The sequence below is a fragment of the Lithobates pipiens genome, unplaced genomic scaffold (genome assembly GCF_037356315.1).
Source record: "Lithobates pipiens isolate NorthernLeopardFrog02 unplaced genomic scaffold, aLitPip1_a1.2 Scaffold_25, whole genome shotgun sequence".
Classification (NCBI taxonomy): domain Eukaryota; kingdom Metazoa; phylum Chordata; class Amphibia; order Anura; family Ranidae; genus Lithobates; species Lithobates pipiens.
In genome coordinates, this window is record NW_027507787.1 from 184,725,471 (window position 1) to 184,739,517 (window position 14,047).

The following is a 14,047-nucleotide window of genomic DNA, read 5'->3' on the forward strand; positions in this document are numbered from 1 at the left end:
TTCTAAACAGACCTGAATTCAATATTTCAGTATTTCTCACTTTCTCTTTATATTTCTTGCCATGCTTTAAGCTTTTCTTTTTTCACCTTATCCTTTCTCCTTTTCAGCTGCATAACACTACTCCTAACTTTACCTCAAGCCAAAAAAAATCCTTATCTTCTCACAGTGCTATCACAAGTTGTGCACTAGTTCCATCCAATTAGTACATTCCCTACAGAATAGATCAGCACTTATCGACCTTTTTTTGAGTCCTGGCATTCATTAAAAGTATGCAAAATCTCCAGCCACCCCCTTCTAAAATTAAAAAAAAAGCATAAATATTACTTATCAATGGGAAATCTGAGCCTGGGATGATGCAGACAACTGCTTTGATGAAATTAACTCCACATAATAAGCCCCCCTTCACATCAGAGGCCCTCCTATACCATCAGAATGGCTCCTTCTCATCAGAGTCTCCTCTTCATATAAGACCCCTCACTTTCACTTTGGAGGTCTCCTCATCATGTTGGAATCTTTCCAATACATGCAAGCCTCCCATTACATTACCATGGCATAGTATTGTTGTAATATGCTGGATAGTATCTCCTTCACACCAGAGTCACCCCATCACAGAGTGCTTTCATCACATCAGTTTCACTCCACCCCATCCATTACAGGGTCACACAGTCCCTTCACATCTTTTTGCTTTAGCATGATTGGGCTGGCCCTGCATGCTGCCTAGAGTACCATTAATCCAGATATCCTGGCCATAGAGTGTTATTGCTTGTTATTTTGCTAGCAGCAGACCCGCCTGTACCATGGCACCTTATGACACTGATCTAGGGCAAACTGGGTCCTGTGCTCACAGCATCCCAGGTTAACTCAAGCCTCACCCCAGAGGAGAAACACTACAGATAGACAGTTCAGGCTTTATCTGTCCAAAAGATACCTCAACCAGCCTTGTTGTGCACAGTGACAGCACTTACATTGAGGGAAATTTAAAACTGGAACATTCAGAATCTGGAGCAGCTGTACAAGGCAACCAATGAGCTTCTATTCTTTTTTTATATATTTTTTCTTTCTTATTTATCTTTTTCAAAGCCTTTAGTAAAACTAAAAGCAAAATTTTTTTTCTCATTCTGAATAGAGTAAGGGAGGGTTATAACATAGCTCCCAACTGTCCCTGATTTTGAGGGACTGTCCCTGATTTGGAACAATGTCCCTCTGTCCCTCATTCCTCCTCATTTGTCCCTCATTTTGGTCTGATCCATATAATTGTTTATAAAATGCTTCCCAGTGCTAAATCTTTCATCCAATTTCTAAATTTCTGCATTTGTACCTTTTTAAAAGCCAATATAAAGCAATAGTAGTGGTAAAAATTAGCCCTTGTGGATTTAAATTACCTTTTTTTGGTTAATTCTCCTTTAAGGTGGTGTGGCAAGGGGGCATGACCTATGTCTACATACGTTTGTTAGTAGGTGTCCCTCATTCTCATCTCAAAATGTTGGGAGGTATGTTATAACCAGGGCCACTGATAGGGCAGTACAACTAGCCCCGTTGTACCGGGCCTGCCCCCATCAGCCATCACAGTGGTGCCTGGTTATCATTACAGTTTGTTACTGCAAATAAAAAAAATGTTTTCTAAACTCCTCCCCCACTCCTACTTGCTTACAGAGGGGCCCCATCAGATCAACACAGGAGCCCAAGAGGGGAGCGCAGCGGAGGGACGATTTCTTTATTTTTGGGCGCAAGTACATCATGCCGCCCCACTAATCTATTAGTCCCAGCTGGCGCAGTGATACTGTGATTCTCCATCTGGCTCCCAGCTGCAGTCCTCACCAGATGTGAAGAAGTTGAGCGCCTGACAGGGAAGAGCAGGAGGAGAGCGTGGCTGCACTGGACATAGTGAGTGGGGAATAGAGCATAGAATACTCATTGTGTCCTATTATACATCTCACAGCACAGCAGGTTATCAGCATTACAATTATCACACAAGCAGCACAATAAGCAGGTGCTCCATAATGGCTCTGTCATGGCTCTATCACGGCTCTATCATTGCTCTATCAAGGCTCTATCATTGCTCTGCCATGGCTCTGTCACGGCTCTGTCATGGCTCTATCACGGCTCTACCATGGCCATGGAAGAGTCATGATAGAGCCATGATAGAGCCATGATAGAGTGATGATAGAGCCATGACAGAGCGATGATAGAGCCATGATAGAGCCATGATAGAGAACCTGCTTACTGTGCTGCCTGTGTGATTATCATAATGCTGATGATCATAAGAAATGGTGAGATGCTACTTTACACTTAATTTGGGGGAGCAGAAACCGTGCAGCTGAGCTGCATTTTTACTGCCCCCCAATCAATCCCATTAAACTGCTTCCCATCCAGAGACGTACCAGTAGGTTGCTGGATTGGAAGGGTGATATCTTGGTCATCACTACAGCAATGATCAAGATATAATTTTTTTAGCCCCAGTGATTCTACACAAACTAAAAGTAATCCTAGTGGCTAAGAAGCCACTGGATTACTTTTACAGGCAGTGGAAGGGGTCCCACCATCACCTTTTAAGATGTGACCAGTGGCATCCCGTTACTGGGACACAGTGAGAGGAATGGATGTTGTTCCTCCCACCGTGTGACATCAGAAACCAAAAGTAATGAGGATTTTATCATGTCTGGTTTTGGGTTCACATAAAGAAGCCGTTACCGGCTTGAACAAGCATCTGATCAAACTGATCTTGGTTTGATCAGATGCTTTGGAGGCCAGAGGACAAATATGGGGTCTAAAAGATCCCAGATCTCTCTATAAAGAGGACCTGTCATGGCCCATGCTATCACAAGGGATATTGTTTATCCCTTGTGAAAGCAAAATAAACTAAAATAAAGATCCTAAGATACACATGTAGAGATACAGTGTAAGGTGTTTTTGTTTCATTTGTAATGAAATACAATTTAAAAGAAATGTAAACTTCCCTGGTCCTTCATGCTTATTAATTGCAAACGCATGCATTGACAGGAAATCCCTCCAAAGTGAAGGAATCCTGGGGTGTCTCCAGAGTCAGCAGAACTATTATGCACATTAGAAGATTTTCCTTCTATTCCTGTTCTGGTGACAATTCAAAATTTGGGATTTTATTTCAATTTTACATTTGGTAATAATGCTAAACAGGAAAAAGAGAGGGTGAATCCCACAGGGAACACAGACAGCAATAAAAACCTAGTAGGTGCTCTAATCTCTTTCCACTCAATCCAAAACAAAAAAAAGGCTTGGCTTTAGTTATACCTTACCTGAACAAGCTGGGGATAGAAGCTGATAGGTTTCTATGCAGAACTGCTCCAGTTTTGCCATTATGCTAATTTTATATATTATTAAGCAGGATTTATAAAGCACCAAAAGTTTGTGCAGCGCTTTACAAACTAAAGGGAGACACGGTTCCATTACAATTCAAGTTGAGGAATAGATGGGCCTGCTCATAGCTCCCAACTGTCCCTGATTTAGAGGGACCATCTCTAATTTCACGAGGGCCTCATTTATCCTTCATTTTGGTCTGATCCATATAGTTGTATAAAATATGCACTTTTTATCTTTCAAAAAGTGTTTCCCAGTGCTAAACCTTTCATCCAATTTCTAAACTGCTGCATTTGTACATTTCAAAGGCCAGTATAAATGAATAGTAGTGGTAAAAAAAAACACTTGTGGATTTAACTAATCATTTTTTTTTGTATCCCACATTCACATCTCAAAAAGTTGGGAGGTATACCTGTTCATGACAGCTTACAATCTAAAGAGAAGAGTGAGTGATACAATCGGTAATATTAATTTATATTTTTATATCTTAAACAGATAAAGGTGTACGCATACATACAGCACTTCATTTATACAAAAGTCCACTAACTTACACATCACAGGGAACTTTCAGTTAACCCTTTCACAAATGGGCTCTAATTAATTAATATCACTGATTTATTTATACTTGCAGAACAAGTCTAAAAACTTGCAAAATGGACAGTAGTAGACTGTTTTTTCTATACACAATGCCTATTCTGAGTACCTGCAGCCACCTGCCTTTTACAGTCGGTAAACTAGTAACCACAAGAGGGAGCTAGGCACACATTAGATTCTTCATCCTGTTAGTATGCTGCACTCATTTTTTTATTTTTTTATTTTTGGATAGAGGGGAAAGAGCTAGGACCCTTTTCAGGTTATATTGTCTGTGTTTCTATTGCGGAGATATCCTCAAACGTGCTATTCTGGTGACATCTGGGAGGTTACATTAAAAAAAGTCATTAATACATATAATATACAAGTGAAGTAAAATAAAGATGAATTAGACCCTCCACTGGGTTTAATCTTTTGGATCTGTGACTCCCTAACTGTGGCGCCCATCTGTAATAAATGCCTGACAGCTAAAAAAAAAAAAAAGAAACCTTTTGGACATACGTCTGCTTTAAAGATAAATGCATATGAGAAAAGTTGTAAGTGCTTTGATCTCAGCTCATACATTGTCTACCAAAATACCACAGAATGTGAATCAAATCACCAGTGTGAGTCTGCTACTGGTTTCTACTGTATCATACCACACATTTTGTATGTTTTGATTATTACGACCCCCTAATCCTAGGTACGAACCACATCCAATTAATTTGGATATATGGAGATATCTGCAAACAAAATGAACCAAACCCTTTATGAATATTGTACAGGGTATGATGTACTTACCCTTTTTACTTGCTATGCAATAATTCACCTTAGATGAACTGTATGTTTTAAATTGTACATAAAGATTAGGAAATGTACAATGAGAAGACAGCAGAGTGACCACAGCAGTCTGGCTTGATAACCCCATGCTATTACTGTGATCAGACCACATTATTTATAAAGAATTTGCAGATCCTGTTGTAACTGCATGCATATTCATACTCTGAGAATAGGGGCAAAATGTCATTAGGCTAGATTTTCTCCAGGTCAAATGTTATTTATTCATAAAAAAGAGTGGTTTGGGAAAAATCCACATTATGGCTACTAGATGGAGCTGAAAATCATAGTAAGTATTAACTCTTTCCCTGCCAGAGCCATAATTGCGTTTTTTAGGTTTTTTTACACAAATGTTTAAAAAATCCCTTTAGGCCTGATAATAATTAAAACCCCATAATATTTTATATTTTCTGAAAGTAGAGACCATAAAGAATAAAATATTGGAAGTTGCAGATTTTTATGTCACATGATATTAATGCAACAGTTTATCAAGTTCAAAATTTCAGTAAAAATACACTTAAAGCCAAAACTTTTTTTTTTTACCTAATGCCTGCCCTAACCCTTACAGCTTGTAAGGGTAGGTAGGTGGTTGGTTGTCACATCCTTCATGTTAGCCTACTTGTTGGGTGCCAATCAAGGGTCCCATGAGAAGCCTACCCTGTGGTGGGTCCTTCTGGGCTACACTAGGCTCTTTGGTTAGGGCTACTTCCTTACACATGGGGCACCTTTACTTGAACAGACGACTGAACTCTAAAAAACTTTCTCTGTGTAATATAGATCACTATGGACACTTTTGCATTTAGGCGGGACAAGCAGAGCCCTTGCCTTCTCTACCTATCCAGCGTATCACCACTACTTTACTCCCAGTTACAGTATGGGGCCCCGTCATGCACCTAGCACAGACTCCATGCGTGCATTTCACTTAAGACTTCCTCTTTCGTACCTGTGTACAGGCTGGAGACCTCTGCGGTGCTGATCTGCTCCTGATGCTATGAGAGACAGACCTAGTCATGGAGAGATTGCTGACATCTCTTCCTGCTAGAAGCTATCCCACCTGTCACATGTACACATTTATGACAGGCTGCTAGAGAAATCTTTGTTACCCTTGGTAACCACTTGCTTGTACTTCACACTGTATTACCTCTTGTACCGTTATCTTCATACCCCAATGTGCTTAGTGACCCGACCTGTAAACTATATGTGAGCAGCTCCATAGATACACACAGCTCAGGAGCATGTGTGCGCCCATGGAAAGCGGCTTACTATGGGGGCACACAGATAAGAGGAGGAGCCAAGATTACAGGTGGGGGACCCCAGAAGAGTAGGTTTGGGGCCGCTTTGTGCATTACCATTGCGCAGAGCAGATGACTATAACAAGTTGCATTTAATTAGAAAAAATGTCTTTAGTAACCCTTTAAGTTGATTTTAGGGCACACAAGCGTAATATATAATACCCAATTTTTGGTACAATATAATGAGGTTGCGCCCAATAAATAGATAACCAACATGACAAACCTTAAAATCGTGTGCACCGATGAAACAGCAACAAACTTCGGTATTCTAAGTTTTCCACGGGCAATGCCTTAAAACAGGGGCCTCAAACTGGCGGCCCTCCAGCTGTTGCAAAACTACAAGTCCCATCATGCCTCTGCCTGTGGGAGTCATGCTTGTAACTGTCAGCCTTGCAATGCCTCATGGGACTTGTAGTTTCGCAACAGCTGGAGGGCCGCCAGTTTGAGACCCCTGCCTTAAAAGCTTTAACAGGTCATCAGTTTAGAGTGAACTGTGAATAATTGGCCTAGGAATGTTGCTCTCTCTCTTTTGTGTGCCGCAATTTTTTCCATGTCCTTGTTGCCGATTTTCTACCTTCACCAACCTTGCCATCCATGTTCTTCTGAGCTCTGTAGTTCCTCTAGAATAGGCTGCTGAACTTGATGAAAAAACGTTATTGCCTGCTGACATCCTGTTTGTAAGACCGCTGGCTTCTATCCCTCCCCTAAGCTCAGCCAGCGGTCTGACATGCCCAGTTGTAGTCCTCTGAAAGCGAGCAGGGAGGAAGCAGACATGTTGTGGGCAGAAGAGATCTCACAGCTCCCAGTCTGTGCCGCCCATGAAGGAGGCGTCCTCCTTTTCCTCTCTCCTCCCTCCTCTGCTCCCTGGCAGTCACCGCCCTCCACTCCGTCCCACCGCCACCCACCTTCTATCTCCGTGCAGAGCGGGGATTATCATCAGAAATCACTTGTATGACACAGCAGGGATCTCCCACTGTTTCAGGTATTGTATATGAGAACACAGATCACTGATGTTCGCCTTCCGCCTGTATAGGAACAGTGCGCTGTCAATCCTAATAACAGCAGGAGGCGGGGCATCAGCAACCTGTGTTCTCACGTACAATACTGGACACCACGGGAGATCCCCGCTGTGTCATACAAGTGATTTATGATAATAATCCTGGCATAACACTGGTGGTCCTTGACATGGTGGTCCCTGACAATCGGCACAGGTGGTCACTGACATGGTGATCCCTGACAAGTGGCACTGGTGGTCCCTGACATTCGGCAATGGTAGTCCCTGACAAGCGGCACTGGTGGTCCCTCACATGGTGGTTCCTGACAAGGGGCACTGGTGGTCTCTGACATGGTGGTTCCTGACATGGTGGTCCCTGACATTCGGCACTGGTGGTCGCTGACATTTGGCACTGGTGATCCTTGACAAGTGACACTGGTGGTCCCTGACAGGTGGTTATTGACATGATGGTCCCTGACAAGTGGCACTGGTGGCCCCTGACAGGGTGGTCCCTGACATGCAACCACGGTGGTCCCTGACAAATGGCTCTGGTGGTCCCTAACATGGTGGTCCCTGACATGGTAGTCCCTGACATGTGGCACTGATGGTTCTTGACATACGGCACTGGTGGTCCCTGACTGTTGATCCCTGACAAGCGGCACTGGTGGTCCGTGACTGGTGGTCCCTGACATGATGGTCCCTGACAAGCGGCACTGGGGGTTCCTGACATGGTGGTCCCTAACAAGCAGCACTGGTGGCCCCTGACTGGTGGTCCCTGACAAGTAGCACTGGTGGTCCCTGACATGCTGCACTGGTGGTCCCTGACATGCTGCACTGGTGGTCCCTGACATTCGGCACTGGTGGACACTGATAAGCTGCACTGGTTTGCATTTATATTAAATGCATTAAATTCAATAATTTTATTTAAATGTATTTATTAAATGCATTAAATTTATATTATATTAATATGCATTTATATTATAATGCTTTGCATTTATAAGGCTGCAGCCTATAATACTGTGTGTTATGTATGGCTTGCTGGCTGCAGAATGAGGGGTGTGAATTATGTTGAAGTGGGCGGGTGCACATTTACATGTATAAGCCTAGTATACCTTCTACATTCACTCCCATCCCAAGGATTAGTGGGAAATGTAGGCTGATTACAGTTGGAGAGAGAGAAGAGGATATGATTAGGGTTGAGCGGACACCTGGATGTTCAGGTTCGACTGGTTCAGCCGAACTTTGCAAAAAAGTTCGAGTTCGGGACCTGAGCTTGACCTGAACTTGACCCCGAACCCGAACCCCATTGAAGTCAATGGGGACCCGAACTTTTGAGGACTAAAATGGCTCTAAAAAAGTAATGGAAAGGGCTAAAGGGCTGCAAATGTTGTTAAAAGCATGGCAAGTGCTCTGCAAACAAATGTGGATAGGGAAATAACTTAAAATAACATAAAATACATAACAATAAAAAGTAATATGCTGGAGGCCCCCTTCTCAGAAGAAGAGGTACAGGAAGTCATTAAGAACTTCAAATCAGGTTCTGCTCCAGGCCCCAATGGTTTCCCTAACCCCTATTACAAGACATTTACCACCACCCTGACTCCACATTTGACACAATTGTTTAACACAAAGACACAGGGAACCCCACTAGATCCTCACTTAAACACAGCCTACATTGCAGTAATACCGAAACCGGATAAAAACCTGGAAGGCATCAGTAATTATAGACCCATCTCCCTCATCAATAGCAACTTAAAAATCCTTACCAAACTCCTTGCAAATTGTCTAGCTTCCTTCATTAACCGATATGTTCATAAGCATCAAGTGGGGTTCATCCCAGACAGACAGGGCCCTGATCAGATCAGAAGAGCCATAGACATAGTCTCCATCCTCAAGACAAACTGGCCAGGAGGTCCAAAACAATCAGCCATGCTTTTATCACTGGACCTTCAAAAGGCCTTCGATTCGGTCTCATGGCCATACATCTTTACAATCCTTGAACGTTGGGGCTTTGGCGACAAGTTTATGGGCCTGATCCGAGCTCTTTATTGAAATCCTAAAGCCTATATTAGGCTTCAAGGCCACTACTCCAAACCAATACATATAGCCAAAGGCACCAGACAAGGCTGTCCTTTATCTCGCTAATCTTTGCAATAGCAATTGAGACACTGGCCATCTCCATTCCCTGGGACCCCAACATACAAGGCGTTCAAAGTGGCTCTCAGGTTCACAAATGTGGCCTTTTTGCAGATGACAAACACTGATGCCTAGTCACGGATTCCTATCTTAGGGAAAAAGACACATGGTCATTTCCGTCCCTCTCCTTACATTCATACCTAGCGGTCGGTGGTTATGTTCCTCCTCAGCTAACTCCCATTGGGGGTGTCCAGGGAGGAGGTACACCTCCGGCCATTAACAGGAATACCAACCCTTCACTCTAACACTACCATGTCTGTCTAAAATGATTTTACATTTTATATCTCTGACATATTACACTCGATTCATCTTGTTGCGCTGCCTGTAACCTTTCTATGTTTTGACTGAATCAATATTCTGAATCTCACTTTAAGGTGTAGGTGGAAGCGGTGGTGGAGGACGACGAGGTAGCCAACACTGGTTTTTGTTTTTAATTTTTTTATTTTTTTTAAATTAGGGTACACCCCCAAACAAGTGAGAAAGATCAAAAATACAACAATTGCTGGGTACAAGGTACAGACAAGTCCTGGTTCATTTTAATGAACGTGAGCTTGTCCACATTGGCTCTAGACAGGTGGCTGCACTTGTCTGTGATAACGCCCCCTGCCGTGCTAAATACATGTTCAGAAAATACACTGGCTACAGGGCAGGCCAGCACCTCCAAGGCATAAAGGGCAAGCTCAGGCCATGTGCCCAATTTGGAGACCCAGAAGTTGAAGGGGGCAGACCCATCATTCAGTACGTGTAGGCGTGTGCACACATACTGCTCTATCATGTTGGTGAAATGATGCCTTCTGCGAACACGTTCCATATCAGCCGGTGGTGCTGGTTCTTGTGGCGTGCTGACAAAGCTTTTCCACATTTCGGCCATGCTAACCCTGCCTTCTGAGGTGCTGGCGGTGCCCGGCTGCATGGCGACCTCTTCCTTCTCCTCTGCCTTCGCCTTGTGCTTCCACTGTGCCCCCGCTGTCAGGTGGGAATGCCACCAGCAGTGTGTCTACCAGCGTGCGCTTGTACTCGCGCATCTTACGATCACGCTCCAGTGAGGGAATTAAGGACGGTACGTTGTCCTTGTAATGGGGATCCAGCAGCGTGGCCACCCAGTAATCAGCACCAGTTAGAATGTGGGCAACTCTGCGGTCGTTGCGGAGACACTGCAGCATGTAATCGTTCATGTGTGCCAGGCTGCCCAGAGGCAATGAAAAGCTGCCCTCTGTGGGAGGTGTATCATCTGTGTCCTCTGTATCCCCCCAGCCACGCACCAGTGATGGCCATGAGCTGGTCTGGGTGCCACCCTGCTGTGAACATGGTTCCTCCTGCTCCATCTCCCCCTCCTCATCCTCTACCTCGTCATCCTCCAGAACTATGCCCTTGTTGGACAATTGTGTACCTGGCGTTTGTTGGTGCAGGAACCCACCCTCTGAGCCACTTGTGAATGACTGCCCTGAAAGCCTTTGAAATGATCCCTCTTCCTCCTCCTCCTACTTCTCCTGTTCCACATCATCTTCCATCATCGCCCGAAGCGTTTTTTTCCAGGAGGCATAGAACTGGGATAGTAATGCTGAGAACGGCATCATCGGCACTGGCCATGTTGGTGGAGTACTCAAAACAGCGCAACAAGGCACACAGGTCTCGCATGGAGGCCCAGTTATTGCGTGCTGCAGCTGAAACTCCACTATCGCCTGCTGCTGCTCGCACAGTCTGGCCAGCATGTGCAAGGAGGAGTTCCACCTTGTGGGCACATCACGGGAAGCAGGGGAGGGCTGGCAGCCTTAGGCCTGGGGGGCAAGTCCAGTAAAGTGGCCCATTGAACCACTGAATCAGCTCACCACCCATCTACACCACATTCCCCATACAGAGAAAGAGGGAGACTGCTCCACATTGCCCCAAAGAGAGAGAGACTGCTTGACACTGCCTCCACAGAGAGAGACCGCTTCACACTGCCTGCACAGAGAGAGACCCCGCTTCACACTGCCTCCACAGAGAGAGACCCCGCTTCACACTGCCTGCACAGAGAGAGCAGTCACTTTCTGTGCAGGCACTGTGAAGCAGTCAGTCTCTGTACAGGCAGTGTGAAGTGGAGCAGTCTCTCAGAGAATGGAGCAGTCTCTCAGAAAAAGACTGCATGATTGCCCCCAGAGAGACTGAGTAAAAGAGCTGGCCCCTTCCCCACACCCAGTACACAGACCAATGAGACTGCAGGAAGATGAAGACTAAAGACTGTGCTGTCACTGCCACCACACTAAGCACTACCTGTGGAGTCCGGAGCTTCTCTGGTGAGTGAGCACCACACCACTGGGCAAGCCAAGCAAGCAGAGTAGCTGAGAGTCACAGTGAGCGCAGCAGGCTAAACACACAAGTCCTGCTGTCTCCTCGGCATGAACACCAGATTCACCAGGGTGCAGGTTCCTCCTGTCTCAATTGCAGATAGTAAGAAATGCACATGCAGGAGCATGCCGGAGCACAGGCCAGATTAAGGGCATTGTGGGCCTGGTGCTGCAGTGGAGCAGGTTTACGATTGGCAGGGATATGAGGTAAGTAATGTCATATACCAGCTCTTGCCCAGACTTGGTCATAGCCCCACAGGGCTGTAATGTTAGGGAAGCCCAGAACTTAAATTACCAAGCTTCCGTAAGAGCCGTGTGTCGGTGTGTGCTCTGAGGTGAAAGTTTCCAAGCCATCAGAATACAGTGATCACTGCTGGCAGCTATAGCAGCAAGCACTGATCGCTAAAAAACATAAAGACACGCTGGCTGTACTGTCAGTTAATGGAGTCAAATTCTGTACAACCAGTCTGCACAGAGATAGATTGAAATGTCTGGTGAATCGGCAGAATTTCAATCTGTCTATTGTGGCCTAAGTCCACCAGTCTCTGGGTTTAATAATATCCTCAAATCTTCTGAAAGGGGGGCTCCACTTAGGTGTAGAAATTCACTTTGAACTCCACCTTATTTCCAGAACTCTCTTTCGGGTCCTTTAACACTGAAGGCGCTGTACAGGCATTTTAGTGCTAAAAAATAGCACCTGTAAAGCGCTTCTTATGCCACCCCAGGTTTCCCACTGGGGCGGTGCGCTTGAAGGACATTCTGAAAAGTCCAGCAAGCAGCATTATTTGGGCGGTTTGGGAGAGGTGCCCAGCCCATTGAAATGAATGCAACACGGCCGTTTTTAACACTTTCTTTGGCCACTAGTGGGGGTTAAAAGTGCCCCGCTAGCACCACTAAAACAATGATAAAGCGCCACTAAAACGAGCAGCACTGTACCACTACCGCCCACATTGCCCCAGTGTGAAAGTACCCTTTGGTATTAGATGTGCAAACAAAAAGGTGAGACCACATCTAATACCTACAGAGAGTAATGGAAATAAGGTGGAGTTCAAAGTGAACTGTGTTATTACCTGCAGGGATTGGCATTTAGGGGGGTTAAAGCAGGCAGGGATGAAATGTGATATCAACTATTCACTGCCTGTCAAATGCCTCTGAAAAGTGACCTGAGCATGGATCACTTTTCAGAGGAGTGGCAGTGGCTGCTGCAAGTGAATACAAGCATTTAGGCTCACACTGGTGTGCTGTGGTTTGGCTGCAGTGCGGGTGTACTGGCGGGTGTCACACCCCCTCAGACTTCTTTTAGGTTACTCATTGTTGCTGCATGTTCTGAAAGTGCACCAAACATGCAGCATGCAGGACGTTTTGTGCACTTTCAGAACATGCAGTAAAAATGGCATCCTCTATGTCCCAGGGACAACATGCAGGATGACTGCCAGTACACCAGCACTGCAGCCAAACTGCAGCATGTCAGTGAGAGCCCCCATCATACCACCTAGCCCTAGGAGGGCAAGGTACTGGCAAAGGCTGCTAGAAAAAAACTCTTTGGCTGCAAAGAGGAGGAGAGAGGAGAAGCTCACTTACTTGGATGGTCCCAGCCTCCCAGGAGCCTCACTGGATTCCAGCCAACTGCTCAGATTGAGCAGAGAGCAGGTCCAGCCTCTGCCAGCCAATGGTGTGGAGTAGGGAGGGGCTGGGCGGGGCTGTGCTGTGTAACACAGACTGTCAGCCCTGACATGAAGACATCGCTGGCTCACAGTACTGGACTCGGCCAGCTCAAGAACTGTGCATGTTGCGGTTTTGAGCTGACGACATAGCAGCCTTTGCCACCGCATATCAGAGCAGCCCAGGGGGCAATTGCATCCCTGCCCCCTGGCCCAGCCCTCCCCTGGCGGGAAGGCCGAAGTTACGCTGCAGCGCTGACAGGCGAGCAGCAGCAGGGTGAGAACACCGAAAGTGCGCACAGACGGCCCGCACTTTCTGCAGCAGTTCTGGCATATGGGGGTAATTTTTAAGGAACCTCTGGACCACCAAGCTCAGCACATGCGTTAGGCAAGGGATGTGCGTCAAAACGGGTAGGCCCAGACCTGCTACGAGATTTCGCCCATTATTGCACATCACCAGGCCGGGCTTGAGGCTCACTGCCACCAACCACTCATCGGTCTGTTGTTCCATGTCCCTCCACAACTCCTGCATGGTGTGGGGTTTTTCAAAACAGGAAAAACCTGAAAAACAGGAAGTAATACACTTCAGATGCCCACACAGGAGAGGGCCGCGGAATGCTGGGGCTTCCTAAAGTAAGAAAACAACGCTGCACATATACAAAACGGACCTTAGTTTACAGCATACCATTAGTAGACTACACTAAGCATCAGTATTATAGGGGTATTTTTATCTAAAAAGTTCAATTTCTGCTGGAAAACACTTTAATGGCTCAAAAAAGGTGTGCTTTACATAAAAACGTGTAAAATTTATTATAATTGCAAAAAAAAAAATGATAA